This window comes from Haliaeetus albicilla, chromosome 6 (assembly GCF_947461875.1).
Source record: "Haliaeetus albicilla chromosome 6, bHalAlb1.1, whole genome shotgun sequence".
NCBI classification, from domain to species: domain Eukaryota; kingdom Metazoa; phylum Chordata; class Aves; order Accipitriformes; family Accipitridae; genus Haliaeetus; species Haliaeetus albicilla.
In genome coordinates, this window is record NC_091488.1 from 12109957 (window position 1) to 12125707 (window position 15751).

Genomic DNA, 15751 nt, shown 5'->3' on the forward strand with positions numbered 1-15751 from the left:
CACCGCCCCTAACCCCCCTCTGGGTGAGTTGCGGAGTGCGGGTGCCCCCTCCCCGCTGTTCCGCGTGGCGGGCTCGCCCCCCCCCCCCCTCCTCCGCTCCTTCCCCAACCACCCCCCCCGGTCTGGTGGTACGCCTGGGCCCGGCCGGCGGTGGCGGCGGCGGGCGCGCCGTGATGGATGGCTGGCTGGCTGGCTGGGAGCGGGTTTGAGTGACAGCGCTTACCTGGGTGCCAATCTTCGTCACACTGACAAGCGGCTGCAGCAATCGGGACCCGCACCGCCGCGACACGCGTCACCGCGCACACACGCACCCGGCCAATCGCCGGCCGCGCCGCCCGAGACGACACCACGCCGCGTATCACGCCTCATCAATATTCACCGCGGGGGGCGGGGCGCGCGCCGGCGTAGGGAGGTGGCGCGCGGTCGCCCCGCCCCGCCGCCACAGCGGCGGGGCGGGGCGACCGCGCGCCACCTCCCTACGGCGGCACCTCCCGGCTCGCGCTCATGAATATGGACGAAGCGGGCGGGGAATCCCGAGCGGGCCCGGCCACGCCTCTCCCCCGGGTGGGAGAAAGGCGGGGGGGGGGGGGGTGGAGGTGAAACCACCTCCTTAGGGTCGGGGGGGAGGAGGGAGATACCAAGTGGCTCCGCCACGCGGGGAGAGGGCGGCAGCCGTGAGGCGGGGGTCCGCCACCGCCGGCTTCCCGCCGCTTCTCCTCAGCCTGGCGCCCGCTGCTCTCCCGGGGGCCGCCTCGCTGCTTCAGGGCTGGGGCTGTGGGCCCCCCTGGCTGAGGGCCTGGTGGGGGTCCCTGGGGGCTGCGCCTCACCCCGCCTTGTCGGGTGCCCCCCGGGGAGGGTGGCGGGAGCCGCTTCGGGCGGAGAAACCCCGAGTCTGGAAGTCTGTCCAGTCCCCGAAGGCTGTACAGGCCTTTGTCCCAGAAACTCGGAGGAGAACTTCTCCTCCACCCTCTGTGTGGTGAAACTGCTCGGCAGATCCTTTGCCGTGCTGTGACCCTTCCTCCCCCAAACCTGCTCCCCTCTTCCTCCAAACCCCGGCCTCACTGCAGGCTCTGAGTGAGGGCAGACCCTGCACTGCAACCAGCATATCCCCAGAACCTCAGGATCCCGCCCCGAGGTACCGCGAAATAAGGGTGCTGGGTACAGATGGCTGTCTTTTACTGAAACTCTGCTTTCTTTCTCCGCTTGGAAGAAAACAGCACTATCGCAGCTCTTCCCTCATGTTTTACCACTGTTAAATATGTGCTGTTTCCCAAAACTGTTAAGGAGCAGGAGAATCGGGGAAGGAAATGTGGTTTCGGACAGATGCATGACTTGTGGCTTAGCCATTTTGCAGTTGGGATATCTAAAAAGTTTCTTGTAGATTCTCTGCTGTGCAAAAGGGCTTGAATGTACACCTTTTGATCCGGTCACCGACATGATCTGTGATCTCTACCCTGCTCCTCATTCTTAAGACATCTGAAAGATCATCGTCTCTCTCTCTTTGAGGGCAAAGGTTATCGGGGGGGGGGGGGGAGAAGCTGATATGTACAGAGCAAATCTCATCTTAGGAAGCTCAGCTCAAAACCAAAGCAGGTTTAGTTTCAGGTTTTGTAGCCCCTCTGCAGAACAGCAGCTGGGAATCTACTCAGTTATCCTGTGCCCCAGTAAACTGGGAATGCCCTACATTTTTTCAAGGTCCATGCCACTCTTCCTCTTGGTTTAACAGTACTAAGCTGCCTAGTTTGTTTTATATAGCACTTTCCCGGGCCAGGCCACTTATAGAAGATGTGGCTAATAGTCTCGCAATAGAAACAGCTACTTAAATGTTCCTGCAAGCCAGGTCTACCTTCGGTCCTCCAAGCATAACTGCTGTGTCGAGACCCTGCTCAGCCAACACAGTTGCTCTCGGCCTTCAGGAATCTAGTCACTCTGTGCACACTGCCACCATTTGTCCACTAACAAAACAGTCATTTCATCCTCTCACTAGACTGTCTGGAGTCTTTACAGGAGTTCATTTTCCAGCCATTTTTTCCCCATGCAGTCCGAACCACATGGACGTTGGGCTTGTGAACTGAGAAATTACTTGCACGCCTAGCAGAGAGAGTGGGAAGGAAAATGAACTATGCTAATCCAGAGCGCTCAGATGTGTGAATCGGGTTGGTCTCAAAGTTCATGTGAATGACGTATATAAACAAGATTTAAAAAGAAATACAACTCTTAGTTTGTCTTACAAGAGCCTCTTTCTCTATTTCTGCTCTTGCACTGTGTAAAACCTCCTCTAATAGAGTTCCTGTGGCCAGGCTGGCTTCTTCTACCACAAGTTTCATCTCTCATTATCCCTGACACATTCATTAGTGACACATTCACTAAACAGTGCTTAAAATTAACTGGTTCCCATGCCCAGACTTGCCTCTTCTTCAAATTTGATTCTCTCTGCAAACCCTTTGTTCTCCTTCTGCCTTGCCTGCACTTCTTCGGATAGGAGTTCACCGATTTCTTCTGAGAAAGTACAGATTAAATTCAAACCAATTTAGTTTCTGTTTAATCTCTTCTCCCAGTGATCTTCAAAGCCTTTCTTGATGCCTTTCTCAACTTGAATTTTGCTTTCTCCTCCTGCTTCTCTTTGCTTTTCCTTCCCTTCCTGCCTGCCACTTTCTCTTCCCCAGCTGCCCCCTCACACATGACAGGTGTAGAAATCCCTCATCTGCTGTCTTCCCCTCACCCCAGTAATCCCATCTCTTGGTCTCCTTTGTAATTAAGGTTACTCCATCCTTTACTCTCCTCAGCCTCTTACACTTTTCATGACACCAATAAATGTTCTAACTCCCTCGATCTTAAAGCAGGTGACTCCCCAAGCACCAGAATTAAGAAAGCCTGGTTCCCCACACGTTTGTGCCTCGTGGTTTGCTAACTTTAGGGTCTAAGGTGCAAGCTTTAACTGAAATCTCTTCCAAAGTTGTCATGTACATAATGTCTCTCTTTAGTCAGTGGATGCTGTTGCCTAAAAGCTCCCACTGCAGACTTTCCATCATTCAGGGAGTACATGATACATCTTCCCTATGCCACAACTTATTGGCATGAAAGGTACAGGAACTAAATTATTCTCACAGCTTTAATCCTATCTGGAGTAAGTCGCGAGGCTCAAATAGCATTAAACGACATGGATACACCCCCAAATATACGTGTATGACATGACTGTATACCTCATGACATGACCATGTAAAACTTGTTCCCATAAGAAAGTAACCTAAAAATCACACCTGATGTAACTCGTGCCTTCCAGCTGCCCATCTCTAAACTCACTGAATGCACTCTTCCCAATCACTGTCAAGAGGTCCTTGCTTTTCATTTTATCTTCAGTTCTCTCTGATACAGCTTCTGCAGGCTCGAAAGCTAAGCTTAATTTTTAAAATATCACAGCTGAAATGACTCCGGGAGATGAAGATTTAAGAAAAGCACTAAAAATGACAAGGCTTTTGAGAGAAGCCTGCAACATTTGGAAAATAGAAGGAGCTGGGAGGAGAGGAGCAGCAGGGGAAAAGAATGAAGAAGTAACTGAGACAAGTGATTCAAAGGCAAACAAACAAACAAAGAAACATAACAAAAAAGGGAAAGGATAGGTAACCTTTTACTTCTTTGTTTCTAATTGTCCAAACAAACTGTGTTCTCCCTCGTCAGTTCTGCAAAAGGACAAGGGTTCAATACATAGGACAGAAGACAGCAATCATGAGGAAATTCTTCATACTACGCATTTTATAAGGGTTGTTACACAACTGATGTAGTTTTGTGCTATGAACTTCCATGGGTATGGGTGTACTTGCTTAAATGCAATAGTGAGAGGGCTGATTTTTTTTCTAAAAAAGCAAAAGCTGCATGCCAAGGTGAATGAAATGCCATTTAAATATTTTGTAATCGCAAATTACAAGTACGTAAAAATGAGGTTCTGTAATATTTAGACTTGTAACTGCAAATAACAGAATACTCACATTCTCAAACCTCTGTTACTTTCTCCACACTGTACATATTAAATACGCTTATTAAGTATAGCTCATTACTTAAAGCATGCACAGATATGTTTGTAGGGTCAGGACCTTACTTGGTTACTGAGAACAGTCCCAGATATATAAGAGCATTCCTCAGTTGGACCAAATATTTGCAAACACTAAGCAATGAAGGTCCCGTCTCACCAAATGAGAAAAGCACCCTCCCAAATCTATTCTCTGAAACACACTTTCAAGTGCAATTTAGTGATAGTAGGATTGTCTAAATATATTGGAGGGCAAAACTGTATCCTACATACAGTTGCTAGACAAATTAGGCTTACTCTGACATCCTTTATTAATTTCCAAGTTCTAAATATTACAACTGTGTGCATAATATAACATTCATATGCACTTAATGTATTCAGAAAAAGGAGACTTCTCATGGCTCTTGATTGCGTACTTTGCAACTCTTTCATAATTAAGCTTTCAAAGGAAGCATTTACACAGAGGTGAAGGGATGGGCTTCCATGCAGGTGGCGGTAATCTGCACTCATAACTTACTGAATAAAGACTGTCATTGCAGTGATAAGACTGGAATAATCTAAACAGAGCAGGGTTTTCCCTGGATTCCCATAAAAATCAGGTGAGTTTTTAAGTGCTGATCTCTTAACAATGGGAGGCCTCTGCAGCAAACCAGTTTCTTCTTTCATCACTCCAAGGGAAAAAAGTATGTAATAAGACATGTCAACGACTTAGATGTCCTCTGGCTGTTTGGAGAGCATTCCAAAAAACAACCTCTGTGTGCCCTGTTTGCAGGCACAGCACATTCACATCTGCAGCCACAACTTTACGTGGTACAGGAGGAGCCTGGGAAAAATGTGTGACTTATTTTATAATGGATATGGCTTTTAAGATTTTAAGGCTGAAATTAATGAGTTAACTCAGCCTAAATAAATGTCAAGCTTTGCTTGAACTAGATCATGGAGATCAGTGTAACTCAGCTGGGAACACTCCCTCTGGAGAAATTAAGAGCTCATGTCCCACAGCAGGACCTGGGCTCGGACCAAGAGCTGGCACTGCAGTGCAGTACTACTGCAAGGAGTTTCTGTGTGGGGATCAAGATGCCATCCTTTTGATGAGCTGTTATTGTCCTATGTTTTTCCACCCTCTCTGTTCAGTAGAAAAACCAACATACTTAAAGCTTCCTTCAAAAAAGGAAAAATTATAAATGTCTTATTCAACATTTCTCCTCTTGTTAAATCAAATTTGAATTTCCAGAGCTCTACATTAGCTGAATCACTGGCTGCATACTACTCACTCCATCTGTTTATATGGTTGAGTCACTGCATTACCAATATCTTAACACGTTACTTGGAAAGAATTTTGGGCGATCTGGAGGATAAAACCCCAAAGCTCTATAAGATAATGTTCCCTTCTGTATGTTCTGTAGTACCATACTTTACATTGATCCCTTTCTGCTAACAGAGATGTTAATTTGAACAAACTGCTATTTTGGGAAAAAGAGCTTATCATAAAAGTACAGCTTCCGCTTAGAAGCTGAAGACTGAGCTGTGATGTAGAAATCCACTGTCACCTCCCCATGTGCAATGCCTTGCCCTGGGAACCGTGCGAGGACTTCCATGGTGATGGAACAAACACCTTTCACAACCCAATGTATCTTTTTTCCACTTGAGATGCTATAAACAGATTACCTTCTGAGGGCAAACTGTCTGCTTTTAATGATGCCAAAAGATGAGAGTATCTTGTTTGACTGCAAAGTTTCATAAAAAATGTGTTATACTTAAAAAGACATTTTCATTTCCATTGGCATGGGGGGGGAGGGGGGCAAAAAACAGGGCAGCTGGCCAGAAAAGCAGAATCAGAAGGACCAAGGTGGAATTGCTAATACACACCTTGATTTTTATTTTACAAAAAACATGAAAAGAGAATATTTTGTATGAATCTCACATTGGAGGACTATGAACGTATTCACGTTATTCTGGGAATTGAGAAGCAGAAAGTGAAACCAACTGAAATAAAAGAAAACCAGTGAGACTAGTTTTACCTTCCAGACAAGGGGCTAGATCCAACTCTCACAGAAGTCAGTGGAACAATTCCCACCGGCTTAGGCGGGATTTGGATTCAGCAAAGCGAGATGCAGAAAAAATAACCAGGAAGCATTAATGAGAGGTTCTCAAACACTGGTCTACAGAGCACTTTCCTCAGTCCATAGAGACCTGTCTTTCCTCTCCATTACTCATTTACTTCCAGCTGCTTTTATGGGTTTCTGCCTTTTGGAGCCTAGAAGAACCGAGAGGCGTTGGTAACAGGGAATGAGAATGGCCAGCCAGCCAGCCTGCTCCCAACACTGTTTTGCAAATGGAAGGGGAAAGAATTCAATTGCTGAGCAAATAGAGAAAAAATAAAGAAGGGACTATCTGAAGGAGTAGAAGGCCATTAAGCTGAGAGGATTAGGTGGCCTTCAGCAAGGATTAGGTGCTTTACTGCCTAATGCAACTGTCTAGCCAGGCACCCGAGCTCCTAGCACAAAGCAAAAGAAAAGCTGAGCTCCACACAGACATCTGCACTGAGCTAAAAGCAAATAGGAAATGCCAAGGGCAGAAGCGTTCCACAAACATTCCCCTTCTCGTCTCCGCCAGGTTGAGATTTGTGGAAACTACCATGCACGCCCATCCCTGGGCTGAAAGCAGACAAGCCCGTCTCTGACGGTCCACACTGCAGTACTGACACCATATCCTCCAGGCCCACATCCACGCTGTCATTCCAGATGTGACACACATTCCTACCACCACGTCTAGCTGAAGCCCTTCCTCTGTGGAGCAGTCAGAACATCTGGACCAGGCTCTGGATCAGCTGATGGTCAATGTTTGGGACGACATTCCCATTAACGCTTTCAGGCTCTTCCTCAACATGAAGGGCTGTTGTCATCTGAGCACAAAGCTAACACACGCATGCATGACAGCCTGGATGGACCTAGCTGGCACCCAGTTCTTAAATGCAGGGCACTCCTTTCTTCCACATGTACATGTGGGTCAAACTACCTTAAGTCCAACAGTGGCCAGTAGTAAGTGCTTACTGAAAGAGTGTAGGAAACATGAAAACAACTGAGTCGGCCTTCCTCTGGTGTATCTTAGGAGCTCCTGGGGTCGATAGTTTAGCACCTTTCTGAATGAGAAGTTGGAATCAGACCATCATATTCAGTGGCCACAGGCAGACTTCTCCATTAATTCCTGTGTTCCCTTTTTTGAACCCATTTACAGATTGCAATTCTATAATGTCCTTTTGCCCACCAGTGAGTCTCTCCTGGAGTTAGACTACCTAAGTCAGCCTTTCCTCACAAGAAAGAGGAGATACAGGAGACTTTATGGACATTTTTTCTAAGATTTATTGGTGAGAAAACATTCTAGGAAAGAAAGAATATGTCAACAGCTTGCAGAACAATAAGGTACAGAGATCCGTATACTGGCTCTGCTTGAAATAGCTTCGGATCTGGAAGCAGTAGAAGTAATACTAACCTCATGCTGGGCTGGGGATCTGCAGCACAGAGATGCATTGTGCCACACTGGCACATCCCAAGAGGCACGCTCCCAAAGTTTTGCAATGCCTGAGGACACAGACTCACCTCCCCCATGGACCATCTAACCTGGAAGCTGCACGGCAGTGACTTTTCAGCTCTTCTGAGTTTGCAATATCCTGTTTATTACCCAGAGCAGGTGCGGATTCCCAGGGAGAGACTCAATCCTCCTCCCATACAGGCGGTGCATGAAATCCCACAGATCTGCAGACCACATGCCTCATACCATTGCTACAGGGCCTCCTGGGACAGGAGCTGCACCCATCCATTACTGAGATTCTTCCTCATCGCATGCAATATTTATTGACCAGCACAGACAATGATGGAATGATACTCTGTAGGATTATTGAAGCACATCTGATCCAGAACCAGACCAGAAATAAAATTTGCCCTGTAGCATGCCCTGATTGCTCTCATGCCCCATGTCCAAGCTGAGTCACATCCTGCATCCATCAGAAAGCCCCATACTTCACATCGTGCTCTTAGGAAGGAGCTGAAGCACAGCCCCTGAGGCAGGGTGAATTGCTTGGTGTGCCCAACAGCCCACTGCTGTCACACACTGCTTCCCACTGATAGGACTTGGGTAAAGTTCTCCAGCAGACCTTGGACTGCTGACCAAGGCTCGTCCAGACTAAATGAGTAACCCTGGTCTAGTGAGCAGCACACTGACCAGGGAGAGGGGAGACCTAGGTCCCAGCTCACAGCCCCAACCAACAGCCAACAGTCATGCTGAGTGGCTTTTTCTCTCTTACCCAAGGAATTTTGAGCCCTGGAGAAGAGAGCTATTAGCAACTCATTCCCTTTTACTCATGTAAGGCATAAGTCATGTCAGTAAGGGTTGGAATTTTTGTTTTTTAAATCTAGTAAGTGAAGTTCATGTAGATTGCATCTCTTTTCTAATAATCTGTATATTTTGGTAGCTTTACTTTCATAAATATGGCATTGAACAGGGTCAGAAAGAACACACTGGAATCAGCAGAGGCCTTTCAAAACGTGCCAGCAACAATACTGCTTATGGCTTTGTAACTGTTCATAGAAAGCAAGAGTCAGCATTGCAGTCCATTTCATAACTAACCCATACACTCCATAAGTAGTTTAAAGCATCAGAAAAGGCAGCGACAAAATCCATTCTTCACTGAGAGGTGACTCTTGTTATGCTCCCTCACCATTTCAGAGATTTACAGTTCAGCTGTCTCTAGGGTTTGCTTCCTGCAGTCCTACTTTCTGAGTATTATCACTGAACCCTGTCAAAATTGTCCTTTTGTTTTGCACTGCCTTCTCCAGTTCTCTTCTAAAAATGATTATGCTTCTCCTTTTCCAGGCGCACAGGAGTCAAAAAGCTGTATCAAACCCAGCATGTTTATCTCAGTATGACATCCCGTGTATAAAATGCGTGCCTATTCTGGATGTCAATCTTCATTATTTTATTTACTTCAGTCAGACCTAGGAAAACAATCACAAAACATGCAGGGGGAATTTTTTTCTTCCTCAGTACTATTTCAGAGTACTGTATGCATCCATAGGATGATGGCATTCCTCTGACTGCTAAGTAAGCATATTCCCTGACTGCACAGTCTCCATAGGCAGCGAGTAGCTGAGCTCCCATGCTGCACAGTTTGTGCGACGGACTGCATTTGCACAGTGAGATTCAATTCTATCTTCTTGTAGGGACTGTAGCTTGCTTTTTCTTTTTAAAACTCAGGAGCAAAGTTTTACATTATCAAAGGTTTGGTGTTTTGTGTTTTTTCCCCCAATTACTATAACATAAGCTGCATGTAGCCAGAATCTGTAGTGACTATAAATTCCAGCTGCTCCCCTAGTAGACCACGTAGTGGTAGGACGCTACTGATATAGTTAAACATGAAAAAAATGAAAGCTTTCAGAACCCCCATTTTCCTGTTGTACCTAGACCCAGCCTTGCCACTTTCTCATACTCCAGTTCAGTTTTGTATCACCGCCTCCACTGCTGACAATACTTTTTTCAATGGGAATATCACAGCCGTAGCCACTGCCAGAATCTCTTGGCAAATGAGCTGCTCTCTGAGTCAGAGCCTAATGCCATTACAAGGTCTGCAACAGCTGCAGCAGTCATACATCTGCAAGTCATTTGAACGTTTTATGATGAATAAAAACTATCCATTACATAGACCTATACATTATATATTAACCCTAATACTTATTCAGTTACACTAACAATAACCTTTTCCCTCCGCATGCTGTAAACTTCTTTGGCTACAGCATGTGTTAACAGAGATACTTAGAGCTCCGGTCCATGGTGGAGCAGTCCCTGTGTACATATTACCTAACTTATTCTACCTATTTAAACACAAAATGGGATGGTGGAAAGAAAGAAAGAAAGTGAATGTAAAGCTATAAAAATTCACACCATGCATAAGGAAACCATTTTTATATAATTGCATGAGATTGTGTACACTCATACAAATAGAGAGGACACAAAACAATGAGAAATGCAGAGGAAGAATGAAAACATGGACTCAAAATATATAGTTGAGAGATTTGATTATGATATGCACAGATCTCAAACCCATCCAGATGTCCCCAGCCGGCAACCTGATCCTCAATACCATAGCCAAGATCTGAAATCTAAAAAGTCAGAGTACTGAAGATGGGGTAGCAGGGCTTATGGAAAAACAGGAGTTGTGAGTAGTCAAAAACCTTTAAAATAATAACGATAATAAAGAAACATAAATGTGGTTTCATGAAGGAAATATATACACAGCCGCAAATTATGAAGTCAGCCCTTCAGGATATTACATTCCTCATGCAAGTTGCTGAGCCCGCTCAACATAAATAGGTGTAAAATACACTCACCGGCTTAGTGACTTCAAGGATAGAGTCCCATATGTGATTCCCTACCAGTGAGTCTTCTACATATGTATACTTTTACAACAGTAAATGTGAACTGGGCAAGACATACCTCCCTATGAGTTTCACCATAAGAGTTTTAAAGAGACAAGGCGAAAGTCTGGCATGACAGAAATCTATCATAATTTTTCCATGAGATGCTTCCAGACCCAGAATTTTACTAGCAACCCATATGCATGTAAATACTATTTCATGTTCCTTCTTTATCTGTCATTTGCAAACTCTTTTTGGATTCTCAGAAATACATCTCTATTGCTTCCCATTCACTTTTACTCTGTATTTCATGTATCGGTTTAGTGCCCTTCATAATATCAGTATCGCTTTGGAAGCAGAATGTCAATTAACTTGCACTTCCACACTAAGTTAAATGTGTGGATTAGTAAGCTATGAAATAGTGTAGGTTTTAAATAAGAAGCAGCTATTAGAATAGTCTTACAGTTAGAGAAGTGACTTTTAGGAAATATTTTCTTGACTTGATCTGCTTCCTCTGTGCAGTCAGAGGCCAAACTGTTTATTTTACTGGCAATCCATCTTTATTGCTTGTGCTGGCTTTAATATTTCCATTCAAACAATCCACATATTAAAAATGAAAAAGAAAATCCTAATAAGGTTACAAACAGTTCATTTAAAGGGGATTCGAAAGGCGTCCAGCAGAGATCTTTTTTTTTAAGGGTCAGAAAAGCATTACATTTCAGGGCTGAAAAACCACCTTGCCACTGATGAGTGGGATGCTTTACTCGACGCGGCCAAATCCCCGTGGTCAGTTTGTGGAGCGCCTACCTCCCGCTTAAGAAAAAAGGGAAAATCCTGGCCCTTCTGATTGCAAAGATAACTTACCAAGCGTGACGTGACGCAATGATGTCTTTCTAAGTCAGCAGCCAGCCAGCTGTCTCTTTGCTGCTGCTCCTACTTTTCCCATGCTCCGGCAGAGCGGAGCTGAGCAGCCAGGCCAGTTGCACAGCCGCTATCGAGTCAAAGGGCAAGAGCGAAGCTTAGAATAAACACGTTGTTTTCACTCGCTTGCTTGAAGTGCTGCCAAATCTCTTAACATTAGCACACATAAATCGGTGAGTATCATGAAGCCCGAGGCCTGAGCAGCTGGAATCTTGTAGTTGTTACCTGAAATCTTAACGTCCAAAAAAATAGCTCCCCCATTCCTTGAGGCTATGTGGAAAATCTCAAAAAACACAATCATAAAAGTATGACTAACATCAAGGAAAAGAACTCCCAATTATTTCTTTCTTTAGTTCTTTTTTTTTTATAGTAATCTCAAATTTGCAGGAGTGGAGGGGGGGAATGGGGTGTCTTTCCCTCAAGATTTTCAAACATGCTGGTTTCCCAAGACCACACGGAAGAAAGCACTCATTGATTCTAGAGGTAAATCCTAAAGTTATTCAAAGGGGAGGAAGACTGTGAAGATAAGCAGCTCAGGGCCCAGCAGTAAACAACGGTATAGCAGGAGCTAAGCAGCTGGAGGAAGGGTAGACTGGTCGATTTTCCTCTGCCCAACGGCGACCTTCAGGAGGCAGGAGTGGGGTAGAGTAGTGATGTTCCTCCTCTGGACAACAGCTTTGAAACGGTTCTTCAGCAAGGACTTGAGAGAAAAAGCTCCTTCTCCATATCCAGCCGCCAAGAGAAAAGGAGTTGAAAAACACCGAATCCTTACGGCTAATGGGAGGGTGATATAAAAGATGGAGTCCATTGACTGGTGTCCAGAGACAACAACCTGGTATGAATTCCAGCACCATTCCACTTCCCAGCAGCTGGATTTCTCACCAGGGTGGATTGCTGGTTTTGGACACCTCCCCATTTTTTCCCGTCTGTTAACAGTCTTCCACTAGTAAGTATTTGGAACAGTTGTAAAGCTTTTTTTGTATCTAAACGGCCTTGCCATTGCATAAATGCAACTTCAAAATTGCTGGCATTTCTGCGCAGACTATCTGAAGTGTATTTTTGTCATGCTGTTAATAAGCGTTGCATCTCCTGGGAGAACCTCAGCTAGCTCAGAGTTTCTAAACGATGTGCACGCTCAACGCAGATGTAAGGAAAAAATCTTTCCCATTTTTTACTGTTTTTTATTCTGAGTTGCTCGCTAAATAGATGTGATGAGAAAAAGAGAAAGTTGGGACCACTAACTCATCTATAAAGTGAGGATGAGAACCCAAGAAATGATGCGACTTGCCAAGTTATGCAGGCAGCCAGGGGTCTCACAAATGATCCAGAGCCAGTCCAATACCTGAGTCACGAGGACTATCCTTGCTCTCAGTTCCTACATTATCCTTCTGTTTTCTATATTCTGAATTTCTTTCCAGCTCCCCTCACGTTTCTCCCAGTCCTCAAACAACAGAACATAGCTCACTTTTAGGGATGCCTCAGGAGAGCTTGGGAAACATCAATAGAGTTTAGAATGGCCTAGTCTGGCATGATTCTAACCCAAAATCTAAACTAAATAGGAGATGCTTTTTGGTAAAGGACTGCATGAAAATAAGAAATGAAAGCATGAAGGGGTGGTTCTTTCAAGTCCCTTTCCAAGCCTTCAGGGAAAAATAACTATTGCCCCCTTCTTTGATAAAAGATATTAGCATTTGCCTAGTACAAGGTGTGTTGTGGCTTGCATGTTCCCTCTCCAGTGGTAGACAGATGCTGTCAGATTTCAGAAACCAAGTATATCTCCACTGTGCAAACAGCCAAACGGAATACCAAGAGCACGTCATAACCAGGGAGAGAGGTAAGACAGGAACAGAAAACAAATTAAAAACTCAGCCAACAAAAAAAAGCATAAATAATCTTAATTAGCTCATTTTTTACATTACTGGATATTAACTGCTTTAGGAACTACCTATCCAGACCTGATAAAACACTCAGATTTGGAAAGGGGTACTGCAATTTGAACCACATGTCAGACTGGAGAAACAAAGACGACTACTGCTAAGAATTTTAGGCATTAATTTTAACTAAGACTCACAGCATGGGTTCTGTGAGTATTAGAAGTTAACATGCATATAGGCTGTACTCTGTGATACTACAGATTTACAGAACCATGTTCCTGTTAATCGATTTTGCAGTTAAATATTTGTTGAGAGTGCAGGGGAAACCAAAATAAATTCTGAGAGCTTATCCACTGACTCCATGCACTGACCCAAAGTTTGTGGGATACTTTATTATCATAAACACACATGCTTAAACTTATGTCCCTAACTATGCATTAACACAGTCTTTTTTATCCCAAACCTGCCACATATCCTAAGACTTTCAGAGGTGGTTATGAATTTCCAAATGTAACTGAATGTGTGTAGGCAAACAAAAAAAGGGGAGCTCAAAAATATGTGCATTGGGAGTGGCACCATCCTGAGATGAACACTAAGGATAGTATGTAAGTGCCAAAACCACAGAGTCATAGAAAAGATAAATAAGTATAATTCCGTGTAATAGAAGCACATGAAAGGAGAAGGACGATCTGGAAACTTGATGGGATATTTTGTTTAGAGTTTAATTAAAATTATCCAGAGTTTAGAGGAGTTTCTCTCAAAGGATAAAATTAAAACAAATAAAGAAACAAAGCCACAATACAAGAACACCATGGTTGTAAAGTCAATCACTCAAACGTTCAAAGGACCTGTACTGAAGTGCCTATATTACCCTTATTGTGTTAGTTCCTTTTGTCTAACTCTGTATGCAAACAACAGCATACAATACAGAACAGCATGGAAGGGCTGTAAATCACAGGCAGATAGCAAATACTTGGGCCAAGAACGATTCCAAGATTTTTTTATTTGTTTTTACAGCAGGACAGTGGGGACCTGAACCTCCCCTGCACTACTGTCGCTGAGTAGCAGCCTGAAGAACAGGAGTCTCCCAGGTCCCTTCTCATTCACTACAGAAGATTCCACACTAAAAAATTAGGAAAATTAACACAAGCCCCCTTCTAGCACATTATACCTTGAAGCATAAGCTACGGGGAGGAAGACAGTCAGAGACCACTCAGGCAACCTCTATCGCTACAGAACAGAGTAGGATGCGCCGAGGGTGCGCTGTGACCACGCGAAGACGCAAATGGGCCTGGAGTATGTCGCACAAGGTGAGCCTGAAGGAACGGAGGTTATCTGTCTGAAGAAGAGAATAAGGGGGATGTTATTACTACCTTCAACTACCTCGTTGGAGGGTATAGAAAGACAAAGCCAGGCCTGTCAGAGGCATGTAATAAGGATTAGTGTCAGAAAACAAAAAATTCCAATTAGATAACAGGTAAAGGCTTTGCTTGCTGGGTTTTTTGTTTGTTTTTTTAAATCACGAGGGTGTTCAAATGCTGGAGAAGGTGACTAGAGAGATTGTAGGATCTCCATCCTTGAAGATATTCAACACTCAGCCAGACAAGGTCCAGGACAACCTGATCTAATTACACCTGCTACAGAGCAGAGGACTGATCCTCTCAAGGCTTTCCTTCCAACCTCAATTTGCATGATTCTGATGTTATGATGCTACAGGATATCGTGAGCATGCTTTCTACTTGCTCACTCACTGCACAATAGTCATTGACTGGACCCACCAGGAATTAAGACTGTTCGGAACAGACAAGCAGCTGCTCTCACCAGCTTCTCCTACTCTTCCTCCCAAATGCCACAAGATCACAAAATCTCACCAAAGCACTTTATGAGCTGTGGAATTCTCATCAGCATAAAGCTGAGAAGTCCTGCTCTTCTATGGACCTTCAGCAGACTTGGACAGTCTGGTGACTGTTCTCAGCTCACATTCTCATTACCCTGAGTAGCTAAAGGAAGAACTGCACATCATCCCAAGACAGCCTTAAAACTTCTCACTATGTTTCCATCACATGTTAAGAGCTGACTCAACATAATACACAAGTAGCTTAGACAATGGCATCTCCTGTGGTGAGAGAAAAGACTAAGGGCAGGTTTTTATGGCTTATGAGTTTACAAGAAACCAGAGTGAGATCCACTGAATGTGTTTTGATTGTTGAAAGTTGGGGACATACTGTGGAAGATCTGTAAGTGCAAACACTTAAAAGTTAACTCTCATTTCCCAAATTTAAAATAAATCTTGAAGATAGCCTTATAGATTGCAGTGCTTATCATGACCGGATGCCAAAGAAAGCACCAGGAAGGCCAAAAAAATCTTGACCTTGTAATTACTAAAGTGATCACCACAAACTCTGCTTGCATTACTACTTCAGGACCTTGGATTAGTGGGTTTTCAACTGCTGTACAGAACCTTCTGGGCTCATAAGTTACTTCTGAAGGTGTAAGAAGTTCTTTACTGAGGGTGGTGA

The 15751-nt window shown here is 44.3% G+C and overlaps 1 protein-coding gene across 1 annotated transcript in view; it reads right to left on the bottom strand.

Annotated features, from left to right (window-relative positions):
• PKNOX1 (PBX/knotted 1 homeobox 1) overlaps positions 1 to 367 on the bottom strand; it is a 44748-nt gene extending 44381 nt beyond the window's left edge. Inside the window, exon 1 of the mRNA XM_069785043.1 lies at positions 224 to 367. The gene's annotated coding sequence lies outside the window, so the exon portion shown is untranslated. The remainder of the gene's footprint in view (positions 1 to 223) is intronic.
• Positions 368 to 15751: the final 15384 nt, after the last annotated feature.